Raw genomic sequence first — 23,728 nt, 5'->3', positions numbered from 1 at the left:
CTCAGACATAAAGTTGTCTGGGTACATCCTAAAAATACCATACCTCTCTTGATTTTTTCCTGCTTCTCCGTTAGTGAGGCATGGCCTGAAGCTAGGATAAACTCCCATTTAAACTACTTTATAATATGCCTCCCTGGTGTGCAGTTTCTCTGTGTTGCTTTCTCACTTTCTCCAAGCACAGCACATCAGAAAAGACCACATAAAACCCTGGGAAGATGATCACATGTGGGTTAGAGATCATTGGCATCCAAAACTTAGGCATGAGATTAGGAGTTGGAAATGCTTAAGGATTCCCATGACGCTAGTGAAAACCCACTGTTAATACCTGCATTGATGGTTGAATGCCAACTCCAGTGGCCTTACTGTGGCTCCCACTGAGAACTGTCCGCATTGGCATCACCTTCCACTGCTCATCCTTCCTTCCTGTCTACCTGCCTTTTTGCCCCGCTACAAGATGGTCACTTAGTTTGGATTCTCACAGGGTTCAGTTATCTTTTCCCAAGCCAAACATTATTTCAGTGCTTTTAAAAGTATGTTTCATAGAGTGGTAATGTCTCATGGATGGGTCTCACAGTCACATCTGGGAAGTATTTTTTCAGGGTAACTGGGAACTCTCCAATCTGGTCTTTTCAAACAGAGAACATCTCCATCCCTTTTTATTTTGTAATACAGATTGAGTGTACCTTATCCAAAATGTTGGGATCAGTAGTGTTTCAAAAATTTTTTTATTTTGGAATATTTGCATTATACTTACTGGTTAAGCAACCCTAATCCAAAACCCCAAATCTAAAATGCTCCAATATGCAATTTTTTTCAAGCATGATGTCAGTGCTCAAAAGCTTTCAGATTGTGGAGCATTTTAAATTTCACATTTTTGTATTAGGGATACTCAACCTGTATTAGGGTTCTGCCTTATACTTTCTTTTGAGAAAGTGATCTGTTTTGAAAAAAAGAAAAGTTAGAAAATTACAGAAATGATCCATACTAATGGAAGTGGAGGCATTAGTCTGTGAATCCTCCTAGGTTGAATTTTAACAACGACATTCTAGAGGTAAAACCTTGTGGGACTAAGAAAGAGTGAAAGTGAAGGATGGACATTTATGGTCAGTTCTTAGGTGATCTCAAATCACATGGACAGCCAGCCTCTTCAACTTAGATGTGGAAGACAAGCATTGCCTCCATGTTAGCAACAAGAAAACATTCTCTCTGGATATCTTCAAAAATATCTTAACATTATTTTTCTTTTTCCATTTCTTTGTGGCCTCATTTGCTTTTTGCAGTCTTTAGTGTAATACAGTGCTAGGGGTAGAAATGGAAATTTGTATTTTCCTGGAGAAAACATAAAACACAGTTAAATAAGGGCTGGTTTATAGTGCCTCGCGATTCACCTAGTGAGTCACAAATAGAATGATGGATTGCTCTTCAGTCATGAATACCCATAGCATTAATCAAAAAAGAATATCATAACATATAAGTTCTCTTTTCTCCTCCTGCAATGTGGTAGAATTACAAGATTAGTTCTGTCTTTTGGCAAAGAAGAGTTTCTGCTCCAGACTCAGTGTTTTTTAATTCATCTTGGGAACTAGGCAATGAACAAGCAAGAGGATACAGGAACTGAAAACACCTAGGTTCTATCATACATACAGCTTTCAAGAATTCTTTTTATATTTAATTAAACCAGATATTTTTGCCTTATAACATCTTGCTAGATGGTAGGAGCTACTTATTTGTTTTGTGGTGGGGGTACTAGTGAACAGAAACAGTGAAGTGTGATTCTCCCCAGTTCACCCCCACCCCTCCATTTCAGGGTCAGCATAGTTCATTTTTCCATAAATCAGTTTTTAAGCAAGATCCTCAGTCAAAATTCTGGCTTTTATATAGAAAAAAGAATTCTGATCCTTTGTGTCTCCGTAGTCAGCTAAGCTCCTCAAGTCTCACTTTCAGTTAGCGTGCGTAAGAACAGAAGCCATTTCATCTGACTTGGCTAATAACCACGTCTCAAGAAAGCTGGACCTTGCTGCCTGATGGTGCTGCAAGGAAATAAATGTTTTTCCCTGATAGAGCACTCACACAGTCGGGTTTGTGTTGTAAAACGGAGGAAATTATCCAACGGCTGTAATTACAGTGACTCATTGACACAAATGCTGAGAGGCAGATGTGGCATAAATAATGAGAGAACACAAAGAAGACTCTTCATTATCAAATCCAGCCTTCACATCTTCCATCGTATAGGAAGGCCACAAGGCCAACCCTGAGAATCCCTCTTTCCCCCAAGGCTCTTTGATTATTCTTCCACCTGGAGAACTGGGTGGTGAATATCAGACTGATCTATAAGAGTAACACAAAATGCAAACGTGAGCCATCCTCTAAGACTGCAAACTGTGTGCCATCAAATGAAAACTGCCATATGGATGGAATAAATAAGGCATATTTAGGGACTGTGCCAAAACCACAGAGCAAAAGAGAAACCCAAACCAAAGCATGACTCCAACAAAAGTCAGGCTGAGCCATGAGGAGACGGTAACAAATGGCAGTGAAATCAATTTCCTCAGCAGCATAGATGGTAGCCAGCACAGGAGGACAGAGCCGTTTTGAAGTCAGACACACCTGGATGACTTTAGAGAGTCACTGATGCTCTCTCAGCCTCAATTATCTCCCTTATAAAATGGGGGACTTGTTTTAGGGAACAGAGAACTAACTCTTACAAAGCTGTGAGAATTAAGAGGTAATAAACATGAGCATAAGGCCAGGTGTGGTGGCTCATGCCTGGAATCCCAGCACTTTGGGAGGCCAAGGATCATTTGAGTCCAGGAATTGAGACCAGCCTGAGAAACCTGGAGAAACCTCATCTTTACAAAAAATACAAAAATTAGCCAGGCAGGGTGGTGCATGACTGAAATCCTAGCTACTTGGGAGGCTGAAGTGGGAGGATCACTTGCGCTCAGGAGATTGAGGCTGTGGTGAGCCATGATTGCGCTACCACACTCCAGCCTTGGTGACAGAGCAAGACTCTGTCCCCATCCCCCACCCCCAAAAAAACCACAACCATGAGCATAAAAGGTGAGCATGACTCTAGGTATATATCCTCAAGAAATGGTAGTATTTGTTTCTGTTTACTAATAAGAATGGGGTCTGGATATGTGTTGAGAAGTGCTCAGAACGAAGCACTCCCTCGCTCCCTTGCTCTCCTTCCCCTCCCCAAACTTCTTGTCCTCTCCTCCCACTGGCAGATATGCCATCCATATGCTAGGAAGTTGAATCCCCATTGAGTGCATTGACAGAGCTAGTTAAAATAATAGATGTTTAGAAGGGAGAACAACATGAAATTAGTTATCATCCACTTAAATACTTATATAATTTATTCAAGTTTACCTTGGAATCAGATACTTAGAGAGGAAACGCAGCATAGCCTTAAAGAGCATGGACTTGGGAGACTGCCTATGTTCATATCCCACCTCCCACTTGCTACTTTGTGACCTTGGGCACTTAATCTGTTTGTATTCCAGTTTTCTTTTTGTAAAGTGGGGAAAGTCATCCACATAATGCTATGAGAGTTACATAAGTTAATTTTGGTAAAGTGCTTAGGATATTTATCACCTGGCAATTAGTGGGTGCTACTTAACTATTTATTAAATAAATAAATGAACACTAATAGATAGGTATGATGTGGTGGGATATAAAGGATAACTAGTAAAAATTACATTTTTATCTTTTTATTTAGGTTTTTACCAAAAATTTGAAAAATATAAAATTTTAGTTAAAGGTCCCGACAGTGATAACAAATACTTAGTTTAACGTTATACCTTTTAGAAGAAAACAAATGGTAAGCCATGTCTGCAATGATATGAAAAAAGAAAGACATACCTTACAATTTCTATGTCATGAGCATTGTATTGACTAAAGCCTGAGTGGTAGTCATATACACTATGAAGGTTTCTTTTTTTTTTTTTTTTTTGAGCTGGAGTCTGGCTCTGTCACCCAGGCTGGAGTGCAGTGGCGTGATCTCAGCTTGCTGCAACCTCCACCTCCACCTCCGCCTCCTGGGTTCAAGCAATTCTCCTGCCTCAGCCTCCCAAGTAGCTGAGATTACAGGTGTGCGCCACCACGCCTGGCTAATTTTTGTATTTTGAGTAGAGACGTGGGTTCACCATGATGGTCAGGCTGGTCTCAAACTCCTGACCTTGTGATCAACCCACCTTGGCCTCCCAAAGTGCTGGGATTACGGGCATGAGCCACAATGCCCAGTCTAGTTTCTACTTTTTGTCTTTGTTTTTGCATCTTATAGTATTCCAAAATGTCAATTTATAATGGTGATACCTGTAACAACTACTTTATTTCTTTATATTTTTATGATATGAATGAGGACATTTAATGAATTGTGTATTTTTTCTATTTACAGATTTTTTTATTAAGTTGAATACCATAAAAATCCAGCATTAGCACTAAAATATCAATGTTAATTATATTCTGCTAATACTAGTTAGTAGTAACACTGTTATTACTGCTGATAAGAATGACAACAGAGCACCTGAGCTAGTCCAGTGAATTGTGCATTTTTAAGCCAACATCTCATTTGCGATTTCTGCCTTTTTTCACTACAGTAAATGTATTTTTTATGACCCTAGAGTAGCAATCTGTATTTTTAGTTCCAATAGAAGTTCAACATTCCAAAAGACTGTCACACACTCTATATTTGTGTTTTTCACCCACTTTATGTTTATTGCAAATTATTCGTTCATTCATTCATTCATTCATTCATCCAATACTGATAATCTATGAGATGCTAGAATCTTTTCTTAGAACTTGGATACTAAAGTGAGGAATTTTCAGAATTGTTTTCACTAATGTTCACTATGGTTAGTAGCTTTTACATATTTTGGAATCTGGAGAACAATGAATGGATAAAATTCATAGCCTTGAACAGTCATTTAAAAATTTGGAAGCATTCACCAATTAGTGGATTTCTCTTTGTAGTATAAGTATACCATGGTGGAAGCATTTCCCCTCTGGGAACAAGGAAATCCAGACCCATAAGAGATTAAAGTTTTAGGTACAGGACACACCAGTCCCTCACATGGGTACCATGGGAATGATGATAAACAAGGCTGCTTATACTTTTACTCTTAGGTTCCCAAGCCCATATTTTCTACCTATTAGGGACACAGTACCATAAAATGGTCACTGATTTAGAGTGTATATGCTGTCCTGAAAGACACCAAACATTCAAGATACATATTCTGGTTGGCACTCTAGGTGCATCTTCAAAAGGTGTTTTCATGCCATGTCAAGCTGGCAGCTTCTGGGTGATGCAGGACCAGTGCGATAGGACCAGTGGATTCCATAGTCTTATGCCCATTTCTGTATCTCTTTTACTGTAGAGTGGGTCCTTTGTTTTGAGGTAATATTATGAAGAAACCAGTGTCAGTGGATCAATCTCTAAGTCCCTGAGTAGAGGTGCTGGAAAAGATCCTGTGGGCAGGAAAGGCAGATAAGTGTTAATCTCAGTGAAGATAAACTGCCGCCCTCTGTCAGAGTGGAAGGAGTACAATGTAATGAACTTGCCACAAGTAGCTGATTGAACTTGATGGATGGTGCCATAATGGGGGTTCAGCACTGGTTCTTATTGTTGACAGGTTAGATAATAGGCAGAGGCAAAGGCTGGATGGGCCCTGGTCAGTGGGAACTCTTACTTTTGGCTTTATGTGTAGCTTCCATTCCTGCTACCCTGGCTACTACATTCACAAGCTTATTGTGCGAGGACAGGAGAGGGTAGTTGACATCAGGTCACTGGGCCATTTGATGTACTTACTGGTTCATGGCCCCTTATTTAACATGTGCTCTTTGATAAGTGTTAACATGTAATACCAAGGTATTTATACTCCATGCTCACACCTATAAATCCATCTGCAGGATTCTATCCCAGACCTCCTGCTCTCTGAGCTTCTAACCTTCCTTCCAGAACCTGGACCATGTAGCCATATATTTTCTTTACCTAAGGCCACTTCTGTTCTCACACAAAGTGCATGACAATATGTACCATTGAAAACTATTTATTGTGAGGATTTCTGCTTATTGCCACCTTTCAAGGCCCTCCCTGAGTAGGACTGAGGCTTAGGAAGAGTTCCTTTTCAGCTTTCACTTACTGGGCTGAACTATCTTTAAACCAAGCTCGACCATTTTCCTCCTTCATGAGCTACTCACATGGGACTCTCAGCATGGCCATAGCATGACCTGAGGGTGAGGAGGTAGTGCAATGATGGTAGACGACTTGGAATTCTGTGGCACCTACTTATGCAGCTTACTTGGGACCTGCTTATGTCTACTCCTGAATGTACCACTCTGTCTTACGAAGAAGTGTGTCTGGCCCCACTTCTTATGACTTAGTGAATCTGGCAGAAGCCAAATCAAGACACATAGTTCTGCCAGTGTGGCCATTTGATGCCCCATGACCAGATGCTACCAGGACCTGATTTTAAAATGGTGCATGTTTCTGGGCTTTAGATGGCATGGCCTTGCTCCAGAGACTTAGGGTTGGTTGCCATAAATCCGATACAGCATATCTTCCCACACAGACACCAGATGGGTCATAGGGAGCAAATGACAGGGCTGCTTGCATCACAGAAACAGAGCTCTTTCTATCTCTGGATCCCAGTGAAATCTGGTAGTTTTCTATGTCACACTGTAAATGGGTCACTGCAGCATTCCCAAGAGTGAATACAGTGCTGTGCCATTGTATTATGCTTTTTTTGTGGGTTATTGGGTGTTTTGAAATGTATTACTTTGTCCTTTACTTTGGAGGAAATATCCTACTATGTCCCAGACCACCAAACTCTTTAAATCTTCACTGAATATTTGTAGGAATTACCTCTTACTGTAGAGCACCATGTATCTTACCAAGTCTTGCAGGACCCTACAACTTCATGCTCACGTTGGCTGATTAAAATTATATGTACCAATATGACCTTGTTATATGATACCTCTAAACATGTGAATATAAACTATTTTTAATTCTTTTTGCTGATATGGATGGAAAATGTTGCATTCATCAGATCAATGGCCATTTACAGTGCCCTTGCCCTCTGTTTCAGCAAAGGTACCATACTTGTCACATCAGTTCCAATCAAGGCTACTACTTGTTTAAGTTTATAACCATTGTAAGTCATCTTCCAGTATCCTACTGTTGTTTTTTTTTTTTTTTTTTTTTGGAGAGGCCAGAATACTGAATTATATGGTGACATGATGGTGATGATCAAGGTTACATCCTTTAAATTTTTATGGTTGACACTAATTATTACCTAATGTTCCAGGGATATTGTATTATTTTGGATTTAATATCTTGGTTGAGATAGGGGCAATTATAGGGCCTCCACTTAGTCTTCCCGAGTTGTACCATTACAAGTATGTTGTTTCCAACTCTGCATTTTGGGACAAGGGAAGTGTTTAAAGTTATGTCCATGGATCCAGCAGATCCATTTCCTTTTTATCTTGTGACAGGATTCCATTTATTATCTGGCTCCTGCAGGTCCCAACAGTAACAGTGGCCACAATAACACTTTGGGTTCCTCAGTATCAGTGACGATTTGGACCTAGTATCCAACTATCCTCAAAATATTTTAGTATTTTTCTTACTCCAGTATGTGATTATCTGAGTACAGTAATGGGGGATACATTGTAAGACCCCCAGTGGATGTCTGGAACTATGGATAGTACCAATGCCTATATATACAGATGCCCCTCAACTTACAGTACAATTACATCCCAGTAAATCCACTGTAAGTTGAAAATATTGTAAGTGAAAAATGCATTTAATACACCTAACCTACCAAACATCATAGGTTATTCTAGCATTAAACATTCTCAGAACACGTACATCAGCCTACAATTGGGCAAAATCATCTAACACAAAGCCTATTTTATAATAAAGTACTTAATATCTCATGTAATTTATTGGCTATTGTACATTATGTCAACATTGTGATAGTTTAGTGCCATTGTACAGTCAAAATCTCATGAATACTGTACTTTATGTCAAAACTGTGATGTTTGGCACCATTATAAATTCAAAAAATCATAAGTTGAAAGATCATTAGTCTGGAATCACCTGTACTATACGTTTTTCTATACATATATAACTATGATAAAGTTTAATTTATAAATAAGGTGCAATAAGAAATTAACAACAATAATAATAAAATAGAACTATTATAACAATATGGTATCATCACTACTCTTGTGCTTTGGGGCCATTATTGTGTAAAATAAGGGTTACTTAAACATAAGCACTGCCATACTGCAACAGTCTATCTAGTAACCAAGATGATTATTAAGTGATTAATGGGCAGGTAGTATAAGCAGAGTGAATACACTAGACAAAAAGATGATCCACACTGCTTAGAATAGCCTGCAGTTTAAAACTTATGAATTATTCACTTCGGGAATTTTCCATGTAATATTTTCAAATCTTGGTTGACCACAGGTAACTGAAACTGGAAATCAAAACTGCAGATAAGGGGTGACTACTGTAAATAGCTTTATAAGAACTGGGAAATCCTTTCAATCCATACTTGCCTTGGTATTGCAAAGCCTTTCTTCATTTATACTTAGCCTCCCCCTCAGTCAGTGGAATTTAAATATTATAATTGGTTCAGGCCTGGAAATTAAGCAAAGGATTTATGACTTTTTCTTGGGCTGGCTGGTCTCAGCCTTCTGATTATCCATTCTTGATTTCTTCTTATTACAATAAAGAATAAACAGTACCCTTCTTGGCCACTGATCTATTTTGCCCTTGGACTTCAATGTTCAATTAACCATCTCCATACTCTTTGTGGGTCAGGTTCCAAGACTGCCATTCTGACCTTGCCATTTATTATGATAATTGTGATCACTTTCCTTCTGATGCTAAGGTGTCATCACCTGGGCTTAATTATTTGTGCTTCTGTCATCTCATTGCTGCTAGAGAGCCCAGCTCTGTAACAGCATCTCTTATTGTCAGCCCTGGACTATAGCCGAGAGATAGCCATAATTGTGTTTCTAAAGCTGGTACCTCTTGCCACCAGTCTACCTTAAAGAAGAATGGGTCACTTCTACAAAACCTTGAAGTCTCAGAGAATTAAAATTTCAAGGTTCTAGAGTGCATCAGCCTCAGATTTCCTCAACCTAAGTGACAGAGATAAAAAGAGTTGTGCTACTTAATCTATCCTGTAAGACATTTTATTTATTTTCCTTACAACTTTTTGTTTTTAAAAACTTCTCAATCTTCCTCAATTGTGATTATTAGAATCCCCAACTAATGAAAGTTACAGTTTTATTCATAGTCTATAGGCTTCTGATTAGGTACCTATATTCAATGGCATATATTTAAAATTTAAATAGACTTTTTATTTTGAAATAATTGTAGATTCACATGTAGCTGTAAGAAATAATTCAGAGGCCGGGCGCAGTGGCTCACGCCTATAATCCCAGCACTTTGGGAGGCCGAGGCAGGAGGATCACGAGGTCAGGAGATTGAGACCATCCTAGCTAACATGGTGAAACCCCATCTCTACTAAAAGTACAAAAAATTAGCTGGGCGCAGTGGCGGGTGCCTGTAGTCCCAGCTACTCGGGAGGCTGAGGCAGGAGAATGGCCTGAACCCGGGAGGTGGAGCTTGCAGTAAGCCCAGATAGCGCCACACTGCAGTCCAGCCTGGGCGAAAGAGCGAGACTCCGTCTCAAAAAAAAAAAAAAAAAAGAAGAAAGAATACAGAGAAATGCAGAGAGATCCTGCATACCTTTTACTCAAGTTCGACCAGTGGTAACATTTTGCAAAACTATAAATTCAGTATCATAGCCATGATATTGATTTTATAAGCAAGATACATAACATTTCTGTCACCACAAGGATCGCTCATGTGGCCCTTTTGCAGCCACACCTACTTCTCTCTGACCTGCAACTCCTCCTTAACCACTGGAAACACTAATCTGTTCTCCATTTCTCTAACTTTATCATTTCAAGAATGTTATATAAACGGTGTACAGAGATACCATTAGGTAAATATATACTCATCATAATTTTCTGAAGATTCATTCAGGTTGTTGTGTAAATCATTTGTCTGTTGCTTTTTATTGCTGAGTATGATTCCATTTAACTGCTAACCCACTGCAGGACACCAGGTTGTTCCAGTTTGGGGCTACTGTGAATGAAGCTGTTATACACATTCATGTATGAGTTTTTGTGTGAACACGGATTTTCATTTATCTCATATTAATGTCCAGGAGAAAAAAATGTGGGTCATACTGTAGTTGAATGTTTAATTTTTAAAGAAATTATGACTTTTCAGGGCAGTTGTGCCATTTTACATTCCCAGAAGCAATGCATCAGTAACTCAGTTTCTCTGTGTCCTTGCTCACATTTAGTTGAGTTTTTCAATCCATAAACATGGTACATCTCTTGATTTATTTAGATATTCTTTGATTTCTTTCCTCAGAATTTTGTAGTTTTCATCATGTAAGTCCTATATATGTTTGTTTTATTAGATTTTCACCTAAGTATTCTATTATTTTCTTGAGTGATTGCAAGTGGAAGCATATTTTTAATTCCATTGCACCCACATGTTTATAGCTAGTATTGAGAAATACAGATGAGTTTTGTATGTTTATCATGTGTCCTAAGACCTTGCTGATCAAACTTATTAGTTCTGGGAGGGGTGTGTGTATGTGTGTGTGTGTACCATTAAGCATATGTCACCTGTAAGATGTTTGCAGATGTCTTTTATCAACTTTAGAAATTCTCCTCTACTCCTATTTTTCTGATAGATTTTATCTTGAATGGCTATTAAGTTTTATTAAATTTTTTCTGCATTGATTAATATAGTCCTGTAATTTTTCTTCTTTAACATATTGACATGGTAGATTACATTGATTGATTTTTAAATATTGAACCAGGCTTTAATTCCTAGAATAAATCTCCTGTAGTCATGGTGTATAATTCTTTTTATATATTGCTGAATTCTCTCTCTAATATTTTAAGAATTTTTGCATCTATATTTATTAGGGATATTAAATTGTCATTTCATTTGTTTGTTTCTTTCTTTGTACTGACTTTCTCTGATTTTTGGCAACAGGGTAATGATAACTTCATAAAATAAATTGTGAAGTGATCACTCGTCATACTTTACACTTTGAGTTGAATTGGTGTTAATTTTTCTTTAAACAATTATGGGTATTTTCTGGTGAAATTATCTGGGCCTGCAGATTTCTTTTGGGGAGTTTTACAATTATGAATTCAATTACTTTAATAGTAAAGTTATATTTAAATTATCTCTTTTGGCTGGGCACGGTGGCTCATGCCTGTAATCCTAGCACTTTGGGAGGCCGAGGCAGGCAGATTGCCTGAGCTCAGGAGTTCGAGACCAACCTGGGCAACACAGTGAAACCCCATCTCTACTAAAAACACAAAAAATTAGCCAAATGTGGCCATGTGTGCCTGTAGTCCCAGCTATCGGGAGGCTGAGGCAGGAGAATTGCTTCAACCTGGGAGGCGGAGGTTGCAGTGAGCCGAGATTGTGCCACTGCACTCCAGCCTGGGCAACAGAGTGAGACTCCATCTCAAAAAGAAAAAGAAAAAAACATATATATATATATATATATATGTATCTTTCCTATTGGGTGAATTGCTGATAGTTTGTGTGTTTTTTGAAGGTTTAGTCCATTTTGTTGAAGTTGTCAAACATACGTGTATAGAGATGTTCATTGTTTTCCCCTATTATCCTTTTAATGTCTGGAGAGACTATAAGGATATTCCCTGTTTTATTTCTGGTATTGGTAATTTTTATCTTCTCTCTTTTATTCTTTGTCACTTTTCTTAGTTTGTTTTGCATTGCTGTAAAGGGATACCTAAGGCTAAGTAATTTATAAAGAAAAGAGGTTTATTTGGCTCATGGTTTTGCAGGCTGTACAAGAAGTAAAGCACCAGCATCTGCTTCTAGTGAGAGCCTCAGGGAGTTTTCAATTATGGCAAAAGAGGAAAGAAAGCAGGCATGTCACATGGTGAGAAAGGGAGCGAGAAGAAGAGAGGAGGAATGGCCATGCTCTTTGTAACAATCAGGTCTCATGTGAACTAATAGAGTGAGAACCCATTACCATAATCATGGCACCAACCCATTCAGGAGGGGTCTGCCCTCATGACTCACACATCTCCCACTAGGTCCCACCTCCAACCCTCAGGATTGAACTTCAACATGAGATCTGAAGGGCACAAGTGTCCTAACTATATCATCAATCTTGCTAGAAGTTTGTCAATTTTATTGAAAAACATTTCCAGGTTACTTCTTCAGCTTCAATTTAAGGATATGTGAATCAGAAAGCATGCCTGGAGAACTTACTAATGTGTTGTTCCTTTGGTCTCAAGTTCCCCAGCAATTCTGCCTTGTCTCTACCTTTTGGAGTCTTCTTATGCTTGTTTCATATAAAATGTCCAGAGTTTTTAGCTGTATTTAGTGGAGAAATAGGAGAATTATGTTAATTTTATCTTCCTGCAAGCAGAAGCCAATAGAATAATTTTTATATGTATCAAACCTGTATCCCAAAGCAGGTATGAAACAAAAATACTGAATGGATTAGAGAAACCAATTTGGATGAAATGTGGATGCAGTTCCTTACAAAGGAAAATGTGAAATATTGTCCTTGTCTATTCTATTTTTTCTGAAAATATGAAACAAATTTTGCTTTTCTCTTACTTTTGGTCATAGAGCCTACAGAGCCCTTAATATGTACAGAAACCATTTAATATGGGTTTGAGTTATAAGGTAAAGTGATGCAAAATTAAAGCCCTGGGTGGGTGCAGTAGCTCATGCCTCTAATCCCAGAACTTTGGGAGGCTGAGGCAGGAGGATCACCTGTGGTCAGGAGTTCAAGTTCAGCCTGGCCAACATGGCGAAACCCCATCTCTACTAAAAATACAAAAATTAACCAGGTGTGGTGGCGCATGCTTGTAAGCCCAGCTACTCGGGAGCCTGAGGCAAAAGAATAGCTTGAACGTGGGAGGCAGAGGTTGCAGTGAGCAGAGATCGCGCCACTGCACTCCAGCCTGGGTGACAGAGTGAGACTCAGTCTCAAAAAAAAAAAAATTAATTAAATTAAAGCCCTACTAATTTGTGAATACAAAGTTTGTATATTTTTCATCTTATAAACTGTCTTAATCCATTTTTATTGCTATAAAAGAATATCTAAGTCTGGGTAATTTAGGAAGAAAAGGGGTTTGTTTAGCCCATAGTTCTATATGCTGAGAAGATCAAGGTCAGGGATCTGTCTTCTGGTGGGGGCATTCATGCTGCATTACAACATGGCAGAGAAGGTATATTAAAAAAAAAAAAAAAAAAAAAAAGGAGGGGACATGCAAAGAGGAGGAAAACCTGAGGAGCATCCTGGCTTTATAACGACCCATTTTTGAGGGAACTAATCCATTCCTAGGAGAACATATCCAGTCTTAGGAAAGTGAGAACTCACTACTACAAGAACAGCACCAAGCCGTTTATGAGGAACTTACTCCCATAACCCAAACACCACCCAGTAGGTCCCACCTTTAAACACTGACACATCGGGGATCAAATTTCAACATGAATTTTGGTGGAGAAAAACAAATAATATTCAAACTACAGCATAAACTTACAACCTAATAACCATAATAAACAATAACTTTATTTCCTAATAACTGTATTTTCTTATAACGTTAGGAATGGCTGACAAATGGCAACTATCCATGAAGATTCACAGCTATTAAAAATAATTAGTTTTAACATTAACTGTCCATTATTTCTATACATTATATGGAAAGATAAAAAATATGTTAAACAAAGATGTCTTATATGTATAGACCAATATATATATATATATATATGCATACATATATTGCAATTTATATACCAATATATACACCAATATATATACACATATACATATATGTACATGTAAAACACTTTTGTTTAACATATTTTTCTCTTTCTATATAACAAATAGAAACAATGTGCAGTAAATATTAAAACTAATTATGTTTAACAGCTATGAATCTACATAGAGAGTTGTCATTTAATAGTCTTTCCTTTCCCACTGAGACAATTTCAGGAAAGTAAACATATCCTTTCAATTGTTTAACTGCCTAAAAATAAATAAGACTCTGGGGATTAATTTAATTATTCTCAGAATTAATTTAATTTTTCTAAATACGATAATTTAATTTGTGTGTGTTGTTTTGTTTTTCCAAAAATCATAAAGTACATCAGTTCAAATATCCCTGCGTTTTGTTCATTAAATTTCCATTTTTTAAAAAGAGAATTGCTTAAAGTACTAGGTTATTGATTTAGCATCTAGTGAAGGTTTTCATGTGTTTATGTAGAAGGACTCTCAGCCTGAACCAGGGCTAAACCATCTTAGGTTTTTCTGGAGCTATCTGGAGTACTTGAGTAAGTGGCTGCTTACAATAGAGACATCACAGGAAATAACTCACCCTAAGGAAATGGAGTTTAGACAATAATTAGGTAGACAGTAATACTCAGTACTATGTTAAAATTCGCCATTAAGCAGATCACCAGTAATTTTGTCAGTTTAAGCTCAACATGAAACATAAGAACCATACTCATTAAAGTAAGAAACAATGCTGGGGAAACCTGTTCTCCCCACTATTATCCAACATTTTACTGGAGACCCTAGTCCATGCAATAAGATAAGAAAAAGAAGAGTGGTTTGAAGATTAGAAAATGAACATACAACAACTACTACTGTTTTATTTTATTAAAATCCATCTAGAACTTGCAGTGTCTAATATGGTAGCCCCTGACTTCACGTAGCTATTGAGCATTTGAAGTACGGCTAGTTGGAGTTGAGATGTGTCGTAAGTATAAAACACAGGTGAAATATTTTTAAAGATATATTTGAAAAGAATGCAAAATATTATTAAAAATGTTTATATTAAGCATGGAAGTAATATTTCAGATAGATAAGGTTAAATAATATAGATTGCTAAAATTAACCTGTTTCTTTTTACTTTTAAAAATATGTTTACTAAAAATTTAAAATTGCATACTGACTCAGATTATATTTTTATTGCACAGCACTGTTCTAGAAAATTCAAGAGAATAAATTAGCACATTATTAGAAATTCTAAATTTCAAGTGTTTGAGAAAGTTTTAATTTATATTTTTAAAAGATTAGAGCAGATTAAAAAGTTACACATTTAATAATTCTATTTGGTCTAATTAGCATTTTTTAAAAGCTTTAGTGAGATCTAAACTGTAAAATTTAAAATTCTCCCATTTAAAAGGCACAATTTAATGTTTTTTAGTATATTCATAGGGTTATGAAACTATCATCACAATCTAATTTTAGGACATTTTGTCACTCCTAAAAAACACTCATTAGCAGTCAATTCCCATTTCCCCTACCTTACCTCCTCAACCATAAGCTACCACTAATCTGTTTTCTATCTATATAAACTTGGTTTTTCTGCACATTTCATATAAATGACATCATACTATATCTATATAGTATTTTTGTGACTGGCTGTTTTTCCTTAGCATAATGTTTTCATGTTGTAGTATTTACCAATACTTCCTTTCTTTTTATTTCCAATATTTCATTATATGAATACACAACATTTCATTTATTCATTTATCAGTTAATAAGACATATAGGTTGTTTACCCTTTTGTCTATTATGAATAATGTTGCTATGAATAAGTTTTTGTTTTTGTTTTTTTTGAGACAGAGTCTCACTGTTGCCAGGCTGGAGGGCAGTGGCACGATCTTGGCTCACTGCCACCTCTGCCTCCTGGGTTTAAGTGGTCCTCCTGCCTCAGCCTCTATTTATATATGGGACTTGATCATCCTTGGATTTTGTGTCTGTTGGAGGGCGCTGGAACCAATCCCCCATGAATACCAAGGGACTACTGTTATTTGTCCTCTTGGTTATACCTCACATGGGAAATGTGAATTGGTAACTCATTGTTTTGATTTTTATTTTTCTAATGACTAAGATTACTGAGCATCATTTCATATGTTTATTAGCCATTTGAATATCTTTGGAAAAACAGCTATTCAAAATATTTGCCTATTTAAAAATTGGATAGTCATCTTTTTATTATTGAGTTTAACAGTTCTTTATAGGCCAGGTGCAGTGGCTCATGCCTGTAATCCCAGCACTTTGGGAGGCCGAGGCAGGCAGATCACGAGGTCAGGAGATCGAGACCATCCTGGCTAACACAGTGAAACCCCGTCTCTACTGAAAATACAAAAAACAAACAATTAGCCGGGCGTGGTGGCCGGCGCCTGTAGTCCCAGCTACTCTGGAGGCTGAGGCAGGAGAATGGTGTGAACCCAGGAGGCAGAGCTTGCAGTGAGCCGAGATCCGGCCACTGCACTCCAGCCTGGGTGACACAGTGAGACTCCATCTCTAAAACAAAACAAAACCAAAAAAAAAACAGTTGTTTATATATTCTGGATATAAGTGCCTCATCAAATATATAATTTGCAAATATTTTCTCAAATTCTATTGGTAGTCTTTTTCTTGATGGTCAAATTTGCAACGCAAAAGATTTTAACTTTTGGTAGTCTCACATTTTTTTTGCTTGTTCTTTTGATGATGTGTCTAAGAAATCGTCAACTAACCAACCTAACCCAAGGTCCTGAAGAATTATGCCTATGTTTTCTTCTATGTGGATTTATGGTTTTAGCCTCTATGTTTGAGATCATTGTCCATTTAGAATTAATTTTTGCATATGGGTGAGTTAAGTGTCCAAATTTATTCTTTTGTTTGCAGATATCCAGTTGTCCCAGGGATATTTGTTGGAAAGAGTATTCTCTACTCCCTTCCCCTATGCATTTAATTGTCTTGGCACCCTTCTGGAAATCAATTGACCATAAATGTGTTTAATTTCTAGAGTCTCAATTATTTTCTATTGATATATATGTCTATCCTTATGCCTGTACTATACTGTGTTGATTACTGTAAGCCTTGGAGTAAGTTTAAAAATTTAGAAATGTGAGTCCTCCAACTTTGCTCTTTTTTGAGATTATTTTTTCTATTCTGGGTTCCTTGTATGTGTACATTAATTTTAAGATCAGTTTGTCTTTTTCAACAAAACAAGCCAGCTGGGCTATCAATAGGAATTGCATTGATGCTGTAGATTAATTTGGAAAGTATTGCCATCTTAACAATATTAAGTCTTCTGATCCATGAACACAGGGTGCCTTTTCATTTATGTAGACTTTATCTTTTTCAGTTAGGTTTTATGATTTTTCAGTTTCAAGTCTTGTGCTTCTTTTATCAAATTTACACCTAAGTATCTTATTTTTGATGCTACTTTAAATAGAATTGTTTTCTTAATTTTATTTTCAGAATAGTATTGCAAAAATATAGAAATACAATTAATTTTTGTATATTGGTCTTATATAGTGCAACTCTGCAAAACTCGTTTATTAACTCTAATAATTTTGGGGGGATTTCTTAGTGTTTTATGTCATCTGTAAATAGCATAGTTTTGCTTCTTCCTTTCCAATCTGGGTGCCATTTATGTATGTATGTATTTCCTAATTGCCCTCTAAATAGAAGTACCAAAAATGTATATCCTTGACTTGTTCCTAATCTTATAGAGAAAGCATTCAGTTTTTCACAGTTAAGTATAATGTTAGCTGTGGTTTCTTCATAGATGTCATTATTAGGGTCTGTGATAGCATTTTTAAGCCTACCTTTCTAGGAGTTACCCTGGGTCAGAGTAGCTTATTGTTCAGTCAGTTTTTGCCAGAAATTGTGTGAAACTTCTTCCCTGTGTTGATGGGTCTGTCTGTGACATGGGTAGATTTGGAAATGCTTTCAAGTCAGCTCCATGTTCTGCTCTGATTGCCCCCAAATGGGTGCAACCCAGTGCTTACACGCAGCCCTCCTAACCTGTGGAATTGTCTATAATCGCAGGGAAGTTCACCTTGATTGTCTCTGGTTCCCGCTGTTAAACTTTTGGCTGCTCTGCCATTTTGCCTTTATCAGATCTACTGGTCTTTTAATTTTTTCAACAATAATCTCCATTATTTTAGACAATGAACATGCAATGGAATTCGTCTCTCTTTTTCCCAAATGAAGTCAGTCTTTATAGGCAGAGCTGTGAAACTCTTTGCCTTTATGGCTTGCTTTTCTCCTGAACAGAAATCCTACATCAATTTGCTAGAGCTAGGAATGGGGACCACTTTCTGATAATGACACTCTTGCTCTGTGAGTGGGCATGGGAAGGGGTGGCAGCCCCTCCAGTCATGGAACCTCTGCCCTACGAGAGAACTGGGGCTGTGGCAATCAGGAGCTTAGTATTCTCAGTCTGCCATGCCTGAAAGCCTGCCAGCCATCCTACAAGTCAGGGCTGGGTGAAACTAGAGAAGCCTGGTCCCCTTGGCTGTTCCTGCCTGGAAGAGAGCTTCTGCAAGGGAGAGTTGGAGAGAATGGGGAAGAGAAATGTCAGCAGTCTGCCCTTCCCACAGTGAAACTATAGCTCCAGACTAGGAGGCTGGGGAAGGGAGTACCCCTGTCTCCCTGACCACACCTATGTGAGAGTAGGGCTTCTGGCTTAAAGTTTTTCTAACACACAGATGGGGGATAGTAGAGGTTAATGGAGTGAATTCTGACTGAAATATCATGGACTCTTGCTGTTCTCAGGTTCACTAGATTTTCTTGAATAAACGTTTCTTTATTTCCTGTTTTTCCTTGGGACTATTTGTAGACGCTTTTCATGTTTTTTTTTTTTAATAACTTTCACAAGTTAAATTGTTGTTTCCCTGGGAAAGGATCCACTGGCAGTCCCACCCCTGATTTGTGTTTTGCTATGTTTCCTTGAATGGAAAAGAAAAGGAAGGAGTTATAGTGTCATTCCTGTAATAGCACACAAGACTGTATCACTGGAATGAACACATAATATCCCATGTGTGATATGGTAAAATGTTGGGGACATCTAAAATAAACAATGAACAATTTAAGGGTTTTGAACAAAGGAGGAATAGGATTGTATGTGCTATGAATATGGCAGTTCTTGCAACTACCACAAGAATATGAATTTGATAATGATAAGATGGGCAACAAGAAAATAGATTAAGAAGCTTTCAAAATTGAATCATATGTCTTATCAGCTCTCTCATTTGCAGTTTGTCCAGGAGGGAAAGCTATGCAAATGAATCCCTAAAGGCATATATTAGAATTGATGACATTTGAATGGAAAAGAGGGGTGAGGGACAAGATATAGTGGAGGAAAATTTTATAGACTTTGGCAATGGATTGGTTGAAGAAAGGGAAGAAAAATAAAGCATCAAGGGTTACATTGAGTTCCTAAGGCAACCACCCTGTTTGTCGTTTCCAGAAACAGGGAATTCAGACAAAGTCTCTAATTTATAGGGAAAGCTAGTGGATTTGGATGTTAGACTTAATGAAGATGAGTACCATTGCTGCTATAAAGAAGGTCTGGATTCATTGGATCTGAATTATTAATTCATATCTGGATTTTAGGAGAGAAGTTATTGCTAATGAGCTGTGAGTGTGAATTAAATAGATTATATAGACATAAAAGGGTCAGGAACTCCCTGGAAGAGCTGCATATAAGGGAATAGAGGGTGAGGGAGTTAGTGGAGGAAACTCCAAAGGAGTAGTCAAGTGAAAGAAATAGAGACAAGAGGATAGTCTCTGTTATGCTTACAATTCAACTTATTATCTGTATGTTATCCAGTCTTTAGATTATCAATGTTTCTGTAATTCTTTTAAAATCTCATGCCCAGTGTCAGTTTGGTACAGGAAGATATAGTCAATGGCTTCATCACTGAGTTATTTTACAGAAAAATATTTTTTTCCTTTTATAAGATCCTTCTGGTGATCTATTGTATGCCCCTAGATGGGAAATGAAATACAAAATTAATGCACTGGGACACTCCTAGCCTGCCTTCCTCCTATATGTCTACATCCCAGTGCAAGTATTTAAAGCAGGGATGCCTATACCTTCACTTAAAGTTCAATGAATTCTCAATTTAAAATGAAGAAATAAATTGAGCTTACTTATTAGGGTATTTGCCTAAATGAGTTATTTTACTTTGGTGCCTAAGATGTGATCTCCATTCTACTTTCTACTACTTTCTATTTCTGCTACCAACGTTTTTCCTCTATCACCTTCTTTTGTTTCTTTGTCTAGGGAGTCCTGTCAGTACAGCCAGCTCAGCACAGGTTACTCTCAAGATGAGAGAGTCCTCACATTTCATACCTTCAAATGGCAATGACAATAGCTGATATTTATTAAGCATTTAGTGTATGCCAGATGCTATATTAAACATTTTAATGGATCAATTTATTTTTTATTTTTTATTTTTTTGAGACAGAGTCTCACTCTGTTGCCCAGGCTGGAGTGCAGTGGCATGATCTTGGCTCACAGCAACCTGTGCCTCCCGGGTTCAAGCAATTCTCCTGCCTCAGCCTCCCGAGTAGCTAGGATTAGAGGCGCGTGACACCACACCAGCTAATTTTTGTATATTTAGTAGAGATGGGGTTTCATCGTGTTAGCCAGGATGGTCTCGATCTCCTGACCTCATGATCCGCCTGCCTCGGCCTCCCAAAGTGCTGGGATTACAGGCAAGAGCCACCATGCCTAGCCTGTATCAATTATTTTGACCTTCACAAACACACTCTGTAGTAGGTACAGTTGTTATTGCCATTTTGCATATATGCGAATTGAAGCAAAGGGAACTGTAAGCCCTGCTCAGACTCACATAGCCAGGGCCTGTGCAGAAGCAAGACGCCACTCAGAGGCTGGCTCAGAGCCAGACCTATCTTTTCCACTCACCACCAGAATCTATAATTATCAGAGCCAACATTTTCCTTATCTATTTCCGTAGATCTTTATGAAAAAAATCTCAAATCATATATTCTTTCTCAGACCCAAAGTACTTGGAAGTTAAAATACAAATCTGATACAATTCTACTGAAAAGTTACTTATAATTCAACTGAAGTTACTTATAGCAACTTATTGTCAAAACCTACAGGTTCATCAGATATGAACATAATAGAAAAACACAATCTGAGAACAATTAACAGACATGGTAGTTTGCAAATAGGTTTGAAAAAAAAAGTGTCATCTGAAAAGCAGGCCTTTCGTTAACAACATTTTTTCTTTTTCTTTCTTTTTATTTTGAAAAATAGTTCCCACTCTTTATTTTCCCTTTCCTATTGCTGATATCTTTCACTGTTTATTTAATCCCAATGGAACTGGACTCAAAGTATTAATGGTTCAGCCAGTCCAACACTTGAATAAATATTATTGGGCTCCAAATGCAAAGCTGTTGGATGTAAGAGACACCAGTACATTACTCACAGTGGTATTCCATAACAGAATGATGGACAGCAAGCCATTCAATATCTCATCCCATTCCACATTACAGACAGCAATTCCACAAGCATGCATGGAGCCAAAGGCCTTGGGATTTTTCCTAAGAAAGGAACATGCATACACCAAGGGTCAGGTTTGATAGATATCCCTATTTAAAGTAAACATACAGCTGAAGCTTCAGCTTAAGATCCAGCTGGTAATTGTAATACGGAAAGTGGCATTGGAAAAACTTGTTAGATTTTTAAGTGGCAATAGAGCTGCCAGTTGAGAGGAAACAGTTACGCCCATTCACAGGTTTAATCCAGGAAAATATATACTGGAATAACTGTTACTTGTTTGTGAGGAAAATATGTCTAAAGCACTTACAATTGGCACTGAAAGTCTGGGTCTTTGGCCCCAGTTATTTACTCAGTCGCTATAATAAACCTTTATGTATTTTTATGGGGGAGACTTGGCCACAATGCTGTTTTGCTCCTAAGACGTGCTTTGGCTTTGTGAACAAGAAGTGCACCAAGATAAACCTTGGAACATATTTAAATCCAGTTATTTAACTCGCAGTAAACAAGGTCACAAGCAGCAAACTTGGTAAAATGAAATGCTCTTTATGAAAAAAGATAATCAAATATAACCTAGCCCACAGCAAAACCGAGACCATTCCCAGACCTTTCTTTGGGTTCAGATGGGAGAATGCAGTTGTCTCTCTCCTCCTTGTTCATCACTATGAGCCCATTCAGATGTGGTATGGGGGAAGAGGGGAGGAAATCTGCCTCAGTGACTCCTATTACACTGTTGAACCGATTTCTATCCTAGATGCAGATAGCTGGTGGGTTGCCCTAATTTTCAGGAATATGATAAAAAGCTTTGCTATTCTACTGATCCTTCTTCTCAGTATTGCAAGGTAGCTCAACACAGCAAGTAGGACAAGTAAAATTCATTTCATTTATAAGAAGACCCTTCAGGCCCCTCTCCCTTTGAAATATGAGAAAGAATTAGGCCTATTCATGCGAGTCAAGTATTTAATCAGATTGTAAAAATAATATTTACTAGTGTGCTCTTAGAGTCACTGAACATTTGGGACCCTAATTAAAAGTATGATTGTAATGTTTTTCCCTTTGGGAATGACTTACATTTGCAGATGTTTTCCAAGTATCTCTTTCCACAGGAATTTGCCTTTAATTTTTGAATTGAAACACACACACACACACACACACACACACACACACACACACACTGAAACCAGGAATTTAATCACAGCTGGATGGGCTGTGCACAGATGTCTCACACAAGTTACCATAGAGCTGAAAGACAAAACTGAAACTGAGGGAGAAATCAGTGTTATCTTTTATTGAGACATAGAAGGGCAGAACTGGGTGCTTTAAAGGTACACTTACAATGGATGTGAAGGACCTCTTCAAGGAGAACTACAAACCACTGCTCAGTGAAATAAAAGAGGATACAAACAAATGGAAGAACATTCCTTGCTCATGGGTAGGAAGAATCAATATCGCGAAAATGGCCATACTGCCCAAGGTAATTTATAGATTCAATGCCATCCCCATCAAGCTACCAATGACTTTCTTCACAGAATTGGAAAACACTACTTTAAAGTTCATGTGGAACCAAAAAAGAGCACACGTCACCAAGTCAATCCTAAGCCAAAAGAACAAAGCTGGAGGCATCATGCTACCTGACTTCAAAATATACTACAAAGCTACAGTAACCAAAGCAGCATGGTACTGGTACCAAAACAGAGACAGAGATCAATGGAACAGAACAGAGCCCTCAGAAATAATGCCGCATATCTACAACTATCTGATCTTTGAGAAACCTGACAAAAACAAGCAATGGGGAAAGGATACCCTATTTAATAAATGGTGCTGGGAAAACTGGCTAGCCATATGTAGAAAGCTGAAACTGGATCCTTTCCTTACACCTTGTAGTAAAATTAATTCAAGATGGATTAAAGACTTAAATGTTAGACCTAAAACCATAAAAACCCTAGAAGAAAACCTAGGCAGTACCATTCAGGACATAGGCGTGGGCAAGGACTTCACGTCTATAACACCAAAAGCAATGGCAACAAAAGCCAAAATTGACAAATGAGATCTAATTAAACTAAAGAGCTTCTGCACAGCAAAAGAAACCACCATCAGAGTGAACAGGCAACCTACAGAATGGGAGAACATTTTTGCAACCTACTCATCTGACAAAGGACTAATATCCAGAATCTGCAATGAACTCAAACAAATTTACAAGAAAAAAACAAACAACCCCATCAAAAAGTGGGCGAAGGATATGAACAGACACTTCTCAAAAGAAGACATTTATGCAGCCAAAAAAACACATGAAAAAATCCTC

The 23,728-nt window shown here is 37.7% G+C and overlaps 1 long non-coding RNA gene across 1 annotated transcript; it reads right to left on the bottom strand.

The window, feature by feature from the left end:
- Positions 1-2,002: 2,002 nt before the first annotated feature.
- LOC115830848 lies at positions 2,003-22,670 on the bottom strand. The gene is made up of 3 exons (XR_004026355.1): positions 22,498-22,670; positions 12,362-12,466; positions 2,003-2,328 (listed from the first exon to the last, which is right to left on the bottom strand). It is a non-coding gene; the product is annotated as an uncharacterized LOC115830848 (long non-coding RNA).
- Positions 22,671-23,728: the final 1,058 nt, after the last annotated feature.

Source organism: Nomascus leucogenys, chromosome 17 (assembly GCF_006542625.1).
Source record: "Nomascus leucogenys isolate Asia chromosome 17, Asia_NLE_v1, whole genome shotgun sequence".
Taxonomy (NCBI): Eukaryota; Metazoa; Chordata; class Mammalia; order Primates; family Hylobatidae; genus Nomascus; species Nomascus leucogenys.
The sequence above is the reverse complement of the archived record's forward strand: the minus strand, read 5'-3'. Positions and strand labels throughout refer to the sequence as shown.